The sequence below is a fragment of the Salvia splendens genome, unplaced genomic scaffold (assembly GCF_004379255.2).
Source record: "Salvia splendens isolate huo1 unplaced genomic scaffold, SspV2 ctg152, whole genome shotgun sequence".
Classification (NCBI taxonomy): domain Eukaryota; kingdom Viridiplantae; phylum Streptophyta; class Magnoliopsida; order Lamiales; family Lamiaceae; genus Salvia; species Salvia splendens.
Window position 1 is genome coordinate 171360 of NW_024598792.1, and position 13899 is coordinate 185258.

A 13899-nucleotide genomic window follows, 5' to 3' on the forward strand; every position below is an offset into this window, starting at 1 on the left:
CGAAACTGAATTCTGAGCCACAAGTTTGTATGTGGCCTCAGATCTTCTTTTATTTCTTTTTATTTTTTTGCCTGTGTTTATTCTTCTTCTACAGTCTACTCTTCGGTCAAATAAAAAAATTCATCATTTTTAAAATCCCTCCGAATTTTCTCCTTGGTGCCTACTCCCTCCATCACAAAGGTGAGACCTACTCCATACATCCGCCGTTAGGAATCCATTTACGAGCGGTACGAATTTTAAGAAATATTAAGAAAAGTAGATGAAAAAAAGTTAGTGGAATAAGAGTCCTATTTATATATATTATTTTTAAATGAAATGTGAGTGAAATGAATTAGTGGAAGGTGAGATCATATTATCATTTATGGTAAAAGTGAACCGAGACTTCTATTTGCGGACAGTCTAAAATGAAAAAACGGGACTTCTATTCACCGACGAAGGGAGTAACTTTTAGGCACGAAAATTAAGAAATTGGAGTGAAAAGTAAGAGAGATTAATAAAATAGGAAATATAAAGAGAGAGTAAAGTAGATAGTAGAATAAAGTAAGGGTGATTGAATGTTTTGTTTTTTGTTAAAAAAGGAAATGACTCAACTTAGTTGGGACATCCCAAAGAGGAATACGACTCAACTTAGTTGGGACGGATGGAGTATATCCGTTCGTGAAATAATGATTCATTTTGCTACTTTAGATTGTCTGTAATTTAAAGTCTCGTTTGCTTTTTTTTCATTTTAGGTAAGAAAGCCCGCCTTATGCACCGCCACGTCAGCATTTTATCCTCCTGCCCTTCCACCTGCAGTGGGGCGCCCTAAGGCGCGCCCTAAGCATTTTCTTCTATTTGAATATTTAAATAACTACAAAAATTGGGAAAAACCTTTATTTGAATAACCTCGTGTTGCATTATGGCTAAGCATTCCGCCATTGCGTCTTGCACGGCTGCATTTAAGGCTCGAGTCAAGGTCGGACTACCGTCCTCCGAGGAACTCCGGTCGTCGTCGTGGTTCATTTTGATTTGTGAGAGATAGAGAAATGTGAGAGATGAGAGAAATGAGAGATGCCAGAAATGTTCGTATGAAAAATAGAATGACAATCGAGGTTTAAATAGACAAATTTTGAAAAAAAATAAAAATGTGTTGCATCGTCCGCGTCGCCCACAGTGGGCGGACGATGTCGCGGACGATGCCCTATCGTCCGCGCTTCGTCCGTCGTCCGCCCACCCACAATGGCGGACGATGGCGCGCCCGAGGCATCGGGCGGCCTATCGTCCGCCCCACTGTGGATGCCCTAAGAGCATCTCCAACCATTTACACAAAACTGAAACTCATTTTAATGTAAATGTCACATCATGATTTTACTCCAACCATTTACACTAAATTCAAACTTTAAAGAATATTCTCCATTTTAGACCATTAGCAGTGGGGCGCCCTAAGGCGCGCCACATCATCAGTTATCCTCCTACCCTCCACCTGCAGTGGGGCGCCCTATGGCGTGCCACGTCATCAGTTGTACTATTGTTTTGTTTAATTAATTTAAATGTTTTCAAATATAGCATGCAAACGAAAATTAACAAAAAAAGAACGAGTAATTAAAAACCGGCTAATATTGATTACGGAAAAAATTACACGATTCAAGTTACACTAAAAACCGGCTAATCTACGCAATTCCTAACTTCCGGCGCAGCTCATCGATCAACGCCCGGAGATATTCGGCTTCGTCGGGGTCCGTACACATCTTGAGGGCCTTGTGCGTCTGCAACAACGTCCTCGCCATCGAGGCAGTTGCCAACGACTCAAAGGCGGCGGCCTTCGGGGTCGGGGTCGGGGCCGGAAACGGCGATGGGGTTGCGGTGGTCGAGGATGATGTCGCCGTAGCCTTCACCTTGGCCTTCGCAGCCTTGACGCCTATGGGACGTAGGGAGGATATCGGTGTGCCGGTACTATCGTCCTCCATGTACGTCCGGTTGAGGTCTACCGGACGATTCCCGCAGTCGCTGCTCGTGCCACCACCAGCTTCGGTGGCCTTCGACCTCTTCCCCCCTGGTATGCACAAAATCGCCTTGGAACTTCTGCTTGTCCCTCAAGAGCGCCCAGATGGCCTCGTGCTTGAACTCGCCGTACAGGGACTGGTACGACAACAGCGCTTTGGAGCGCACGTCGCTCCCCTGCCCCCGCGCGCACTTCTCGTACTCCGACGAGAACAGGTAGATTTGCTTCTTCACCTGGTCCCAGTGCTTGCAGAGCTGCTCCCGTTGGCGCTTGTACGCTCTCGGCGGCTTCGCCTCATCGTAGCGCTCGACGATGCGCTCCCAGTACCCGATCTGCCTTTGGTTGTTCGCGAATATCAGATCCTCCGATATATCCACCCAACACCTCGCCAATATGAGGGTTTCATCCGGCTGGTAGTTTGTACGGTCGGGTGCGTACTCTTCACATACTTCCGGAGGTGGTAACTTGTATGCGCGATGCCGGGTCCGCTTCTTTTTGGCAGGTGCGGCGGATGGGGGTGGCGTCGGCAGCGCGGCGGGAAGGGGCGACGGGTCGGTTTGGTGACGGCTCCATGTCAGACAAATCGTACGATTCCGTGCTGAATTCGGGACCGTACTGCGTGTTGGCGGCGAATGATCGATATTCGCCGAGTTCTGTACCCGGCCAACGCGCCTCACCACTGAACATCGGACTGTTGGGACTTGATGAATCCATTTCGTAGTAATAAAAAATGTGAGTTTCGAGAGTGGAATCGCAAAATGAAATGTTAAAAATGAAAGGTATTTATAAAAAAAATGACACCGCGTGTCATCGTCCGCGACCATCGTCCGCGGAGCCCACAATGCGGCGGACGATGGCGCGGACGATAGGCTATCGTCCGCGCTATACGCCGCGGACGATGTATCGGCCGTGAGCATCGGGCGCGCCTGATGCCAGGCACCCACAATGGTGCCATCGTCCGCGCCCGAGGACGATGGACGCCATCGGGCGCCCCATTGTGGATGCTCTTATGCTTTTTTACTGACAAAATTTGAAAAACTTTTGGGTTTGAGTTTAGTGTAAACCTAAAGATAGATATTTTTTTTTCAAAAATAAAAAATGAGATTGGTTTTGGAATACTATTGGAGCTAATTACATATCTCATTTTAGATTTTATTGTACCCTTAGAGATGGTCTGCCTCTATACACTCACATTTTATTATAAACAAAGATATTAAAATGGGATCAACTTTGCACTAACTCATTATCCCATTTTCTTTCACAAATTCAAACAATTTCTTAAAACCATACTTACTCTTTTTTATTCCCCCTCCTTCCCATACTCAATCTCACTCAGTATCGAGAAGGATATCTAGTGATGGATCCATATGAAATTGAAGGAAGTTTACCAATCCTACGCCAACTCATATTGTGAGAAAATTTCACTGATCTTTAGAACTGTCCCGAACTCACGATACCAGAGATAGATTTAAGTGGGGTCAAAGTGGTTTGCCCGCGCCAACAAGGGTTGGTAAACTCTGTTAATATTCTAAGTTTAAAATAAAATAGATATAAACATGATTTATGTAAAAATAAATTGCAAAAATTGAATACTGCAAAATGAACAAGTATTATCTTTGTCTCACTATAAGTGATTCATATTTCTTTTTGTGACATACTACCACCTAAAATGAGTCATTTTCTATTTTAGCAAAAAAAATTAATTATCTCTTTTACTTTATTCTCTTTTATACTTTATTCTCTTTCCACTTAATTCTTAAAAAAGAAGCGTCTTTCTTATAGCGGGATGGATGAAGTAATAAGTAAAGAAGTAATATTTATATTTTTGTGTTAATATTGATTTTAGAATAGAATTTTCAAAAATTACACATACAAGTTTATAACTTTACGCTTTACATTTAGCAATAGTAGTTACTAAAAAGACGATGAAGCGCAACTCAATCGGCAAGGCTAAAAGACAATAAAGTTTTAAAAGAAATAAAAAGAATATATGATTAATTCAAACCCCAAGAAACCATGTTTATGCAGATAGTATATGAAGCTATGTGCATGATAGACAGTTTGTAAACATATTCCCCGTATTCAATATTTGATATAAACTTTTATTCCCTCTGTCTCACTTTAAGAGTCCCAGTTGAGTTCGGCACGTATTTTAAGAAATGTAAAGGAAAATTGGTGAAAAAAGATAGTGGAATGTGGATCCTCCTTTTTATAATAGTTTTATAATAAAATGTGAATGGAAAAAGGTTAGCGGAATATGGGGCCTAATACCATTTATGAAATATTCTAATCGGGACTCCTAAAGTGGGACACCAAAAACGGTAAACTGAGACTCCTAAAGTGGGACGGATGGAGTAATATATTGTTATTATATTATATACTAGCAATTAATTTAATGTTAATAAAAAGTGTATTAAGTATCTTTCACTATCTCGCTCCTAGCTAGTTAATAAGAATCCTAGTTAATAAGAATGACAATAAACGTAATACGAACAATCGATTCATATATTGAATACATATCCAAATATAGTTATAATAGTATAACATACACCTAAACATATAGTCTTTTTATATGCGTATTGCTCGTTCTTGTTGTGTACTGCCACGGACGATTCATACACACACTCATTTGACGGAGACCCCCTTTTCCACTTTCTATTTTTCCAATTAAATAATCCAAACATTAATATAAATAAAGAATTTGCAACAAGAATATATCTAGCTATGACAGTTACTATTGAGGCGAAACTTTTTAGAACGTAGTTTAAGAAAGAAATGTTAAGTGTGTTAAATAAATAGATAAAAAAAATAAGAGAGAGAAAAAAGTAGAGAGAATAAAATAGAAAGTGAATAAAGTAAGAGATAGATAGTAAAGTAAGAGTGGGAAAAAAGTTATAATATATAAAAATGACTCAACTATAAAGGAACTTCTCGAAATGAAAAAATGACTCAATTATAAAAGAACGGAGGAAGTAGATATGAAACATAATAATCATGAAAAAAAAAATCACAAACACAATAGTTATAGAAGCAGATATGACTTAAATGCATAAATATTTTATTCGTAAAACTAAACCTATACATAAATGAAAATGTTGCCATACAATAGTTATAGAAGCGGATATGACTTAAATAAATTTAAAATTTCGAGCAAACTCTAAATTTTAAAAAAAAATCTATAATCCAATCATCTTAAACTCAAATTAAACAGGTAAAACTCAACCATTTTAGTAAAATGTCACAAAATCCTATATAAATTTTACCAATGCAAAGTATATTTTTGTTTTCCATATTTTCAATTTCTTAATGAGTCCTAAAAAAATTAGTTTTTAAATCGTTAGATTAAAAAGAAATGAAAAAAAAGTAGAGAAAAACTGATATTATGCGGTAATAATGTAATTAGAAGACACACATAAGCATTTGCTTTTAAATTATTAAAATAAAAAACTTGACAGGCTTCTTTAGGCATAACAACTCGGCACATTTTGAAAATAGTTTTTCTAATATAATAATATTATTCTACTCTATTAGTCATGTTTTATGAGTTGGTCTTCATCCTGTAGCCGCAGTCTGCTATAATTCTTAGTTTTCCTCTACAAATTTCTATTTTCAGGTAAGTTCACCCCCTTAAATCGATCAATTTTCAATAATTTAGTCCCCAACAACATTCATACAGTAGGGGCTTAAAACATTTTTTCAAAAATTTCAAAAAATTAGAAGTATAAAAAACCAAAAAAAAATATTTTGCGTAGGGTCTTAAGCCCTCCCCTCTCCTGTGACGCCCCAGATTTTTTAATCACCTTATGATTAAGTCGGATTATGAGCTCGATTAATTCTCGTTTAGAGGGCGTAGAATTATCATTATATTATCCGGCGTTGGAACAAGTCAAGCTTATTGAAGGAAATTGAGTACAAAGAAGAGTTTCAAGCACAAAAGTAATTTGGATATTTTTTATTGAGGAAAAAGTGAATACATACAATTTACTTTACATCCAATTGCTAAATGAAGGAAATACTACACCATTTCTTGAGCTCTAACTTCAAGTCTTACATGAAAATGGAAATACAACCTTCAACCTATCTCTAAACTAGATTAAGTAGGAGGGTAAGAAATTAGGATGGTGAGCAAATCCTCCATCTTTCCCCTCTCCTATTCTTCTCGGTCTTGGAGGAGCCACAAGGTGCCAAGGAAGTGGCCTTTGTACCTACACAATTACACCAAAAAGGGGTTAGAAATAGACTCATAAATAGAGGGAAAAAGGGACACAAGCTCAATCAAGAAGAATAGTGTGGCTACATAGGTCAGCCATTTAGGCTGCAAAATAGGGCCAAGGGACAGCCCCAAACTTGCACAAAAGGGGTAAGATTCCCTTAATCAATGAACTCAAAAGGAGAGGGAGCTTGGAGCTAAAATGGGAGCTCCAATACCCAAGTTTCTGCCACAAGAGGCCAAGGCATTTGCCTATAAATACCACCGTCATTCCCCTCCCCACTCCACACTCTTCTTCTGCCAAATTCTCGCAAGGCGAGGGAGTGCAGCGGAGTAAGGAGCGGCGGTGCGGAGCAGCGGCAGTGAGGAGGGCAGACCGAGAGGGGATCACAAAGCAAGGTAACCCCCTCAACATCACTCCTTGCATCATATAGAATGATCGGATAGCACAAGAACTTAGTTTCGCCAATAGGATCCTCATATCCAATATAGAACAACAATAAACCATCAAGTCTTCCCACAATAAGCTAATCAAGGAAAAGTCAAGAATCGGTTTCACATATGCCACTGCAGTAAAGAATCTCTCCAGTGAGCTAATGCTCCCATAAATCACAACACATAGCCAAGGATCAATACCACAGTGATCAACCTCAAACTCCAAGAATCTAAATACCACAAAGCTACTGCCCAACTTCCCCTCAAAGCACACAAATCATGGTAGCAAGGATTGAACATGACAAAGTAATAGCAAACTGCTGCCTTAGCTCATAATAGAGTGAGTAAACGGGGAAAAGGGGGAAGGGGACTTAGCTTGGTGTCTAGGGCGGTCCGACGGGAGCCGAATGACGACGGAGCCCCGAAAATCCTCGCCGAGGCTGACGGCGTGAGCACGGCGGCGATACCCCGGAGCTTCCCCACGTAGCGCCGGGAACGGCCAGCCACGGAGGAAAAGGGATGCCTGCTGTCTTCCCGAACCGAGGGATCCGCCGCGTGAAGAGAATTTAAGGAGGGATTTTGGGAATCCATATTTTATTGAGAAAATAGAATTTCTCCGAAAGAAGTAGAGAGAATGATTCAGTGCTACATAGCAGTAAAGCCGAGTTAGGATTTAAAGAAAAATCCTATAAGCCGAGACTAGGAGATAGATGCTATCCTATAGGATGCATGCATTCTTTCTTAGAAAAACAGTTCAAGTACTAATTAGCATGTTACGCTATTTATTTTCAAGGGAGAACATAATCAAGGGGCAAGTGAGGCCTAACGAGGAATTTAAGTGAAGATAAGCACACAAGGTGGGCTTTCTTTTAATATCCAGCACTATAGTGTGGATATAAAGCAAATGTTTTGAAGTACGAAATATCTTTTCTGAAAAATGAAAATGTGATCATCTCTTTTAAAGTTGTTGTCATGCCATAAAATATTTGTTTTGAGACCTGTCTGGTAGGGCTATATGCCGAGACTTTTGGCCATGCCAAAAGGTTAGTAACGAATTCGGTTCCCAATAGGACCGCAAATCCTATTCGGAATTATGTGCACAAGTGCTGTGAGCCATCCTAGAGAGGTTGGCCGGCGAGGGTACTGTTGAAGGTGACCACCTTCACGGTACACTAGATTCTCAGACATGGCAGAATACAAAAGAACTTAGACTGATCAATCGAACTTTTAAGATCACAAAAGAATTTAGTATGCTCGGGCCTTTTAAGAAAAACCCCCGGGTGATACTGTGGGTGGGTGACAACTTATATTGTATGTTTTGTTTTCGGCACGTGTTCACTGAGTACTCCTGTACTCAGCCCTGCATGTATTTATAAACGTGCAGGTTGAACGTCAGGATGGAGAAAAGATCGATCGGAGTCGATGCTATTAAATAAGCCTGTGGATATCTCGACGATTCGTGTCTTGTTGGGACCTACTCCGCTGTGTTTTGTTGAATGAGAATAGTATTGTCTCATCATTGAACTCTGATTCAGTTGACATATCAAACATTCTATTTTGAGATTGTACCAAATACTCGACTGTTATTTTGGTAATATCACATTTGTCCTTCGATAAGTTCTTCAGATTTTACCCTTTTTTCTATTCCCACTTCTTTAATCCCCCATTAGTCGCGAATCACCCATTCTTGTTATCCTTAATGAGAATTGGGTCGTGACATCTCCTTTACTGGGTCCGCCCATGTTGTTAAGTGAGAGACCCCTCACTTTCTCTCCTCTATTCTAGATCTTTCTCTCTCTCTCTCTCTCTCTCTCTCATCAACATTTCTCTCTGCCTTATCTCTTCGTTCTCTCTCTACACGTCTCAGGTGATTTCGCCGGTGAACTCCTCGGATCTTCAGTTTTCTCCGATTAATCCTTGTTTTAGTAGGATCTATCGGAGCAGATCTTGAGTCTGGAGACTTTCTCGGTTTCCTTTAGAGTGAATGATTGGTTCTGACCTAGGGTTGGAATCTGACGGTGTTTAGTGTGAGAGAAGTGAAAACTTGTGGAGTGCTTGTGAGATTTGTGAGTTCCAGTAAGTTGTGAGCTGAATAGGCGGTTTGGTGGCAGTCGGTGTGGCTAGGGTTTTCTGACCTAGAGTTCGACGATTTCCCATCTTGTGACTTGTGGTTAAAGCGTGTGGGGAGGTCCTTGGCCTGGTTTAGTCATTGTTGTGACCTGAGCCATATCTCTACTTGTTCTTCCTTGGTTACTGGTTGTCTATTGCTCTTGTTTAGATCCGAGACCGAGAGGATCTTGTGTTGGTTTACTAACCTCTCTATCTAGTGTGTAGGGTTTAAATCGGTGCAAGCTTGGATTCCAGATCTGGTTATTGATCTATGATTAGTTAGGGCTTAGATTAGAAACACAATCTGTAATAGATAGTTAGTTAGTTTCATAGATTACTTGTAATCTTGAATTGGAATTTGTAATTAGCTTGTTCTTACTGAGATTAGCTATCTCAATGGTGACCTAATACAAAAGAGGTCCCGGTAATTAGTAAATCTTGAGTAATCTGATCCCTACAGTGGTATCAGAGCCACGGAGGGATCACTTGGGCACGCCGGGTGCCAAATTAAAAGGAGGTGGGCTCTCCAAAGTAAAGCTCGGCCTCCGGTATAGGCCCTGAGGTAAGACGGATACACCTTAACGAAGGGTATCCGCTCTGGTATATTGGCTTGAACCCTAAAACTTTTACTACTTTCTAGTTTTAGGGGTGGGCAGTTGTTGCTGGTAGTAGCCACTGGCCGTGGCTTAGGTTTTCTGTGCTCTTTTCTTCTACATACTTCTTGGTGCTTTACAACTTTCTTGCTTCCGTTGCCGCTTTCTGTGTGCTTGTTTGTGTTCAAAGTGTGTATTCCAGAACTTAGTTTCTGTGTCTTGAGTGAATTGCCTATCCACCCTGTGCCTTAACCACCTTGAGTGACCCCCTGCGCCCCCATACATTGGGTGATTGTGAACTGGGAAATCCTCTTGCCGGGGTACACGTGACGGATAGGGAGGAACTCATTTGGACTTCATTCCTGTGTCGAGAATCACTTTGAACTGTCTCCTGTGTGTGTGTCTTGCTGTAAGTGTGCATCTGTGATTCTTGCCTGAAAAATCCATGCATACCTATTCTAAGTGGACTCTCTGATTGTTCTGTGTTTAAGTCCACTTTCTTTGCTAGCAGGGTTGCTTGTTGTGCCTTCTGTCTTGTTGGTTCTTTTGTGTGTGTTAAAATTTTCCTCAAAATGTCTCAACCAGTTGGTATTGTTCCTTTCAATGGGAAAAATGATTTTGTTATCTGGAAACAGAAAATAAAATGTATTTTGATTCAGCAAAAAGTTTTTAAGTCGGTAGAGGGAACTATCCCTGATACTGAATATGAAAATAAGGTTGCAGAAATGAATGAATTAGCCAGGTCTACTATAATCCTCAACCTTTCTGATTCTGTGATCAGAAAGGTTGGAGCCATTGAGTCTGCTTCTGAGTTATGGGCAAAGCTAGATACTCTGTATACTGAAACCTCAATGTCTTCAAGAATGTATTTGTTGGAAAAAATTTTAAGTTCAAGCTTGATCTTTCAAAGGACATTGATGATAACATTGCTGTTTTTCAAAAACTTGTTCAAGATATTAAAAGGCCTGGTGACAAAACCATTGATGAGTATACTAGCATTGCTCTAATGAATGCTATCCTTGATTTCTATAATGATATTAAAGCTGCTATAAAGTATGGCAGAGATAGTGCCCCTCTTGATTTGATCATAAGTTCTTTAAAATCTAAGGAAATTGAAATTAAAGAAAATCAGGCTTTTAAATCTGCTCAGTCCAAAGCTTTAAATTTTAGAGGCAGATATAAAACAAGAGGGGGTAATGAGGACAGTAACTCTAATGGTAATGGTAAAAAGAAGGGAAAGAGTAGGTACATGTCTAAGAGCAAGAATCCTAAGGCTAATAGAAAGTGTTTTAACTGTGGTGAGGTTGGTCACTATAAAAAGGAGTGCCCTAATCCTAAAAAACAGAAAAACAATAATAACCAACTGGATTCAATTGCTAAACTGGCTAAGAATAATGATTCTGAAGGTGTTTGCTTCATGATTCATGATATTCTATCTGTTAACTCCTCTCTTGGCTGTTCTTTTTCCATGAATGATTGGCTAATTGATTCAGGATGCATCTATCATATCTCTCCCTTCAAATCTGTGTTTTCTGAGTTCAAACCTGTTGAAAATACTTTTGTGTCTATGGCTAATGGAAAAAAGTGTCAGATTCTTGGCATTGGAACTGTGTGTTTGAAATTCAGCAATGACTATTTGCTTAATTTGAAGGATGTGAGATATGTGCCTGATTTATGTTACAACCTGCTTTCTTGTACCTGTTTAGAGCAAGATGGGCTGGAGGGTAAGTGGGGGCAGGGTGTTATAAAAATCTGTAAAGGTGCTATGTGCTTGTTTAAAGCTGTGAAGAAATGCAATCTCTATGTGTGTTCTGCTCAGTCTTTGGCCTGTGTGAATAATGTTTCAAATGTGGTCAGGGTTCATAAAACCATGTTATGGCATAATAGACTTGGTCATATGAGTGAGAAGGGTCTAAATATTTTGAAGAAAAATGAGTTGTTGTCTGAAAATGATTTTCAAAATAGTCTCCCCATCTGTGACACTTGTATTTTGGGCAAACAACATAGAGTGTCTTTTCCAACACCTTTGACTGAAAATATCAGTCAGTGTTATTGAGTACCTACACATGGATGTGTGGGGTCCAGCCTCTATTTCTACTCATTCAGGGTCTGTGTACTTTCTGTCTGTTATTGATGATTTTTCCTGAAAAGTTTGGTGTTTTTTGATGAAAAATAAGTCTGAAGTCTTTGAAAAATTTTTGACATGGAAAAATCTTGTTGAAAATCAAACTGGTAAAACTATTAAGGTGATCAGAATAGATAATGGTCTTGAGTTTTGTAATTCCTAAATGGATTCTATGTGTTCTCAGTTTGGAATTAAAAGACACAAGACTACTCCTTATACCCCTCAGCAAAATGGAGTTGCTGAAAGGATTAACAGAACCCTTTAGGGAAAAAGTTAGGTGTCTTTTATCTAAAAGTGGTTTGTCTAAAAAATTTTGGGGTGAAGCCTTACTGACTTCAGCCTACCTTGTCAATAGGTCTCTTTCTGTTCCCCTCAAGGGGAAGTGCCCAGAAGCTATTTTCACTGATAGAAAAATTACTTTATCCCATTTGAGAGTCTTTGGCTGTAGTGCCTTCATTCATACCAAAACTGATAAGTTGGACCCCAGATCCAAGAAATGGGTGTTTCTTGGATACCCTGAGGGTGTTAAGGGTTATAGGATCTGGAATAGGAATGAGCCTGGTTTCAGGGTCACTATAAGTAGAGATGTAGTCTTCAATGAAGATGAATTTCCATGTCTTAAACTTGCCCCTGATTCCTCTCCAACAAGTGTTGACAGTGAGCCTCGGAGTGAGGTGGAGTCCACTGACACTCTCACTGATGTGGAGTCATCTGAGGATGCTCCAAGTGAGGTGGAACACTTCTGGAATTCCAATCCTATCACCCATGAGCTTGAACCTAAGACTGAGCCCTTACCTGTTGACAACCAAAATGTGACTCATCATGATGACCAAGTTGCTGAGACTGAACCTATTGTTAACCCTGATCCAGATTGAAAAATTATCTTCTGTCTAGAGATAGAGTCAGGAGTCACATTAATGAGCCTAATAGATATACTGGTTTGGTCAACTTGATTACTTTATCTTTTAATGTGCATGAATTTGATTGTGATGAACCTCATTCTTATAAACATGCTTTTAAATCTAAGTTTTGGAGTCAATGGTAAAAAGCCATGGAAGATGAAATGCTCTCTTTGAAAATTAATTGTACTTGGCTGCTTGTTCCTCTGCCTGCTGGTGCTTCTGTTGTTGACTGTTGTTGGCTCTATAAAATTTAAAATGAGGTAGATGGCCTGAGGTACAAGGCCAGACTTGTGGCTAAGGGTTTTATTCAACAAGAGGGGGTAGATTACACTGAAATATGTGCTCCTATTGTGAAGTTTACTACTGTTAGACTAATGCTTGCCTTATGTGCTCATTTTGATTGGGGGTTGGAACAAATGGATGTGAAACTGCCTTCTTGCATGGTGACTTAGATAAACCTATCTATATGAAGCAGCCTGAGGGCTTTGTGGATTCCAAGTATCCCATTCATGTGTGTTTCCTGAAAAAGTCCTTATATGGTTTAAAGCAATCCCCTAGACAATGGAACATCAAGTTTAATTCTTGTATGCAAAAACTTGGGTTTGTGAGAAGTACCTTTGAAGCTTGCCTATATGTGAAAAATCTTGATAAGGTTCCTGTCTTTCTTTTACTAGATGTTGATGATATGCTGATTTTGGGACCCTACCTTAATGCCATCAGGTATGTGCATTCTGCTTTGTGTGATAATTTTGACATGAAGGATCTTGGTGATGCTCAAAGATTTTGGGTATTAATATCTATAGGAACATAAATGAGTCTGTCCTTGTACTTTACCAAGAACCATATGTGCTTAAGATCATGCAAAAGTTTAACATGTCTGCTGCTAAAACTGCTTCTGTGCCTTTAGCTGCTCTTTTTTTGTTGAGTACAGATCTGTGCCCAAAGTCTGAATCTGATATCAATGCTATGAAAAAGGTCCCTTAGAGTTTATGGTTGGTTCTGACCTAGGGTTGGAATCTAACGGTGTTTAGTGCGAGAGAAGTGAAAACTTGTGGAGTGCTTGTGAGATGTGTGAGTTCCAGTGAGTTGTGAGCTGAATAGGTGGTTTGGTGGCAGTCAGTGTGGCTAGGGTTTTCTGACCTAGAGTTCGACGGTTTCCTATCTTGTGACTTGTGGTTGAAGTGTGTGGGGAGGTCCTTGGCCTGGTGTAGTCACTGTTGTGACCTGATGTAACGACCCGCTAAGCCGATATTATTATAAACTATATTATTGGCTTGATTATCTATATAAGTAACTTTTATGCGATTAAATCCGAGCTACGTTAGATTGTCTTTGTTTGTTTGACGATAGGGAAGTGAATAAATAAATAATACTCCAAAATTTAAAATTTTAATGTCTGATACATCCAACAAAAGTCCAACGAAAATTTAATTTAATACATCCTTCATTCTAAAGAAAATCGGGTACTTCAGCGCGGGCAGCCACGAACTTGAACCGATCATACCTACACTAAATTTAATGATTAAGTAAGCAAATACTCAAAT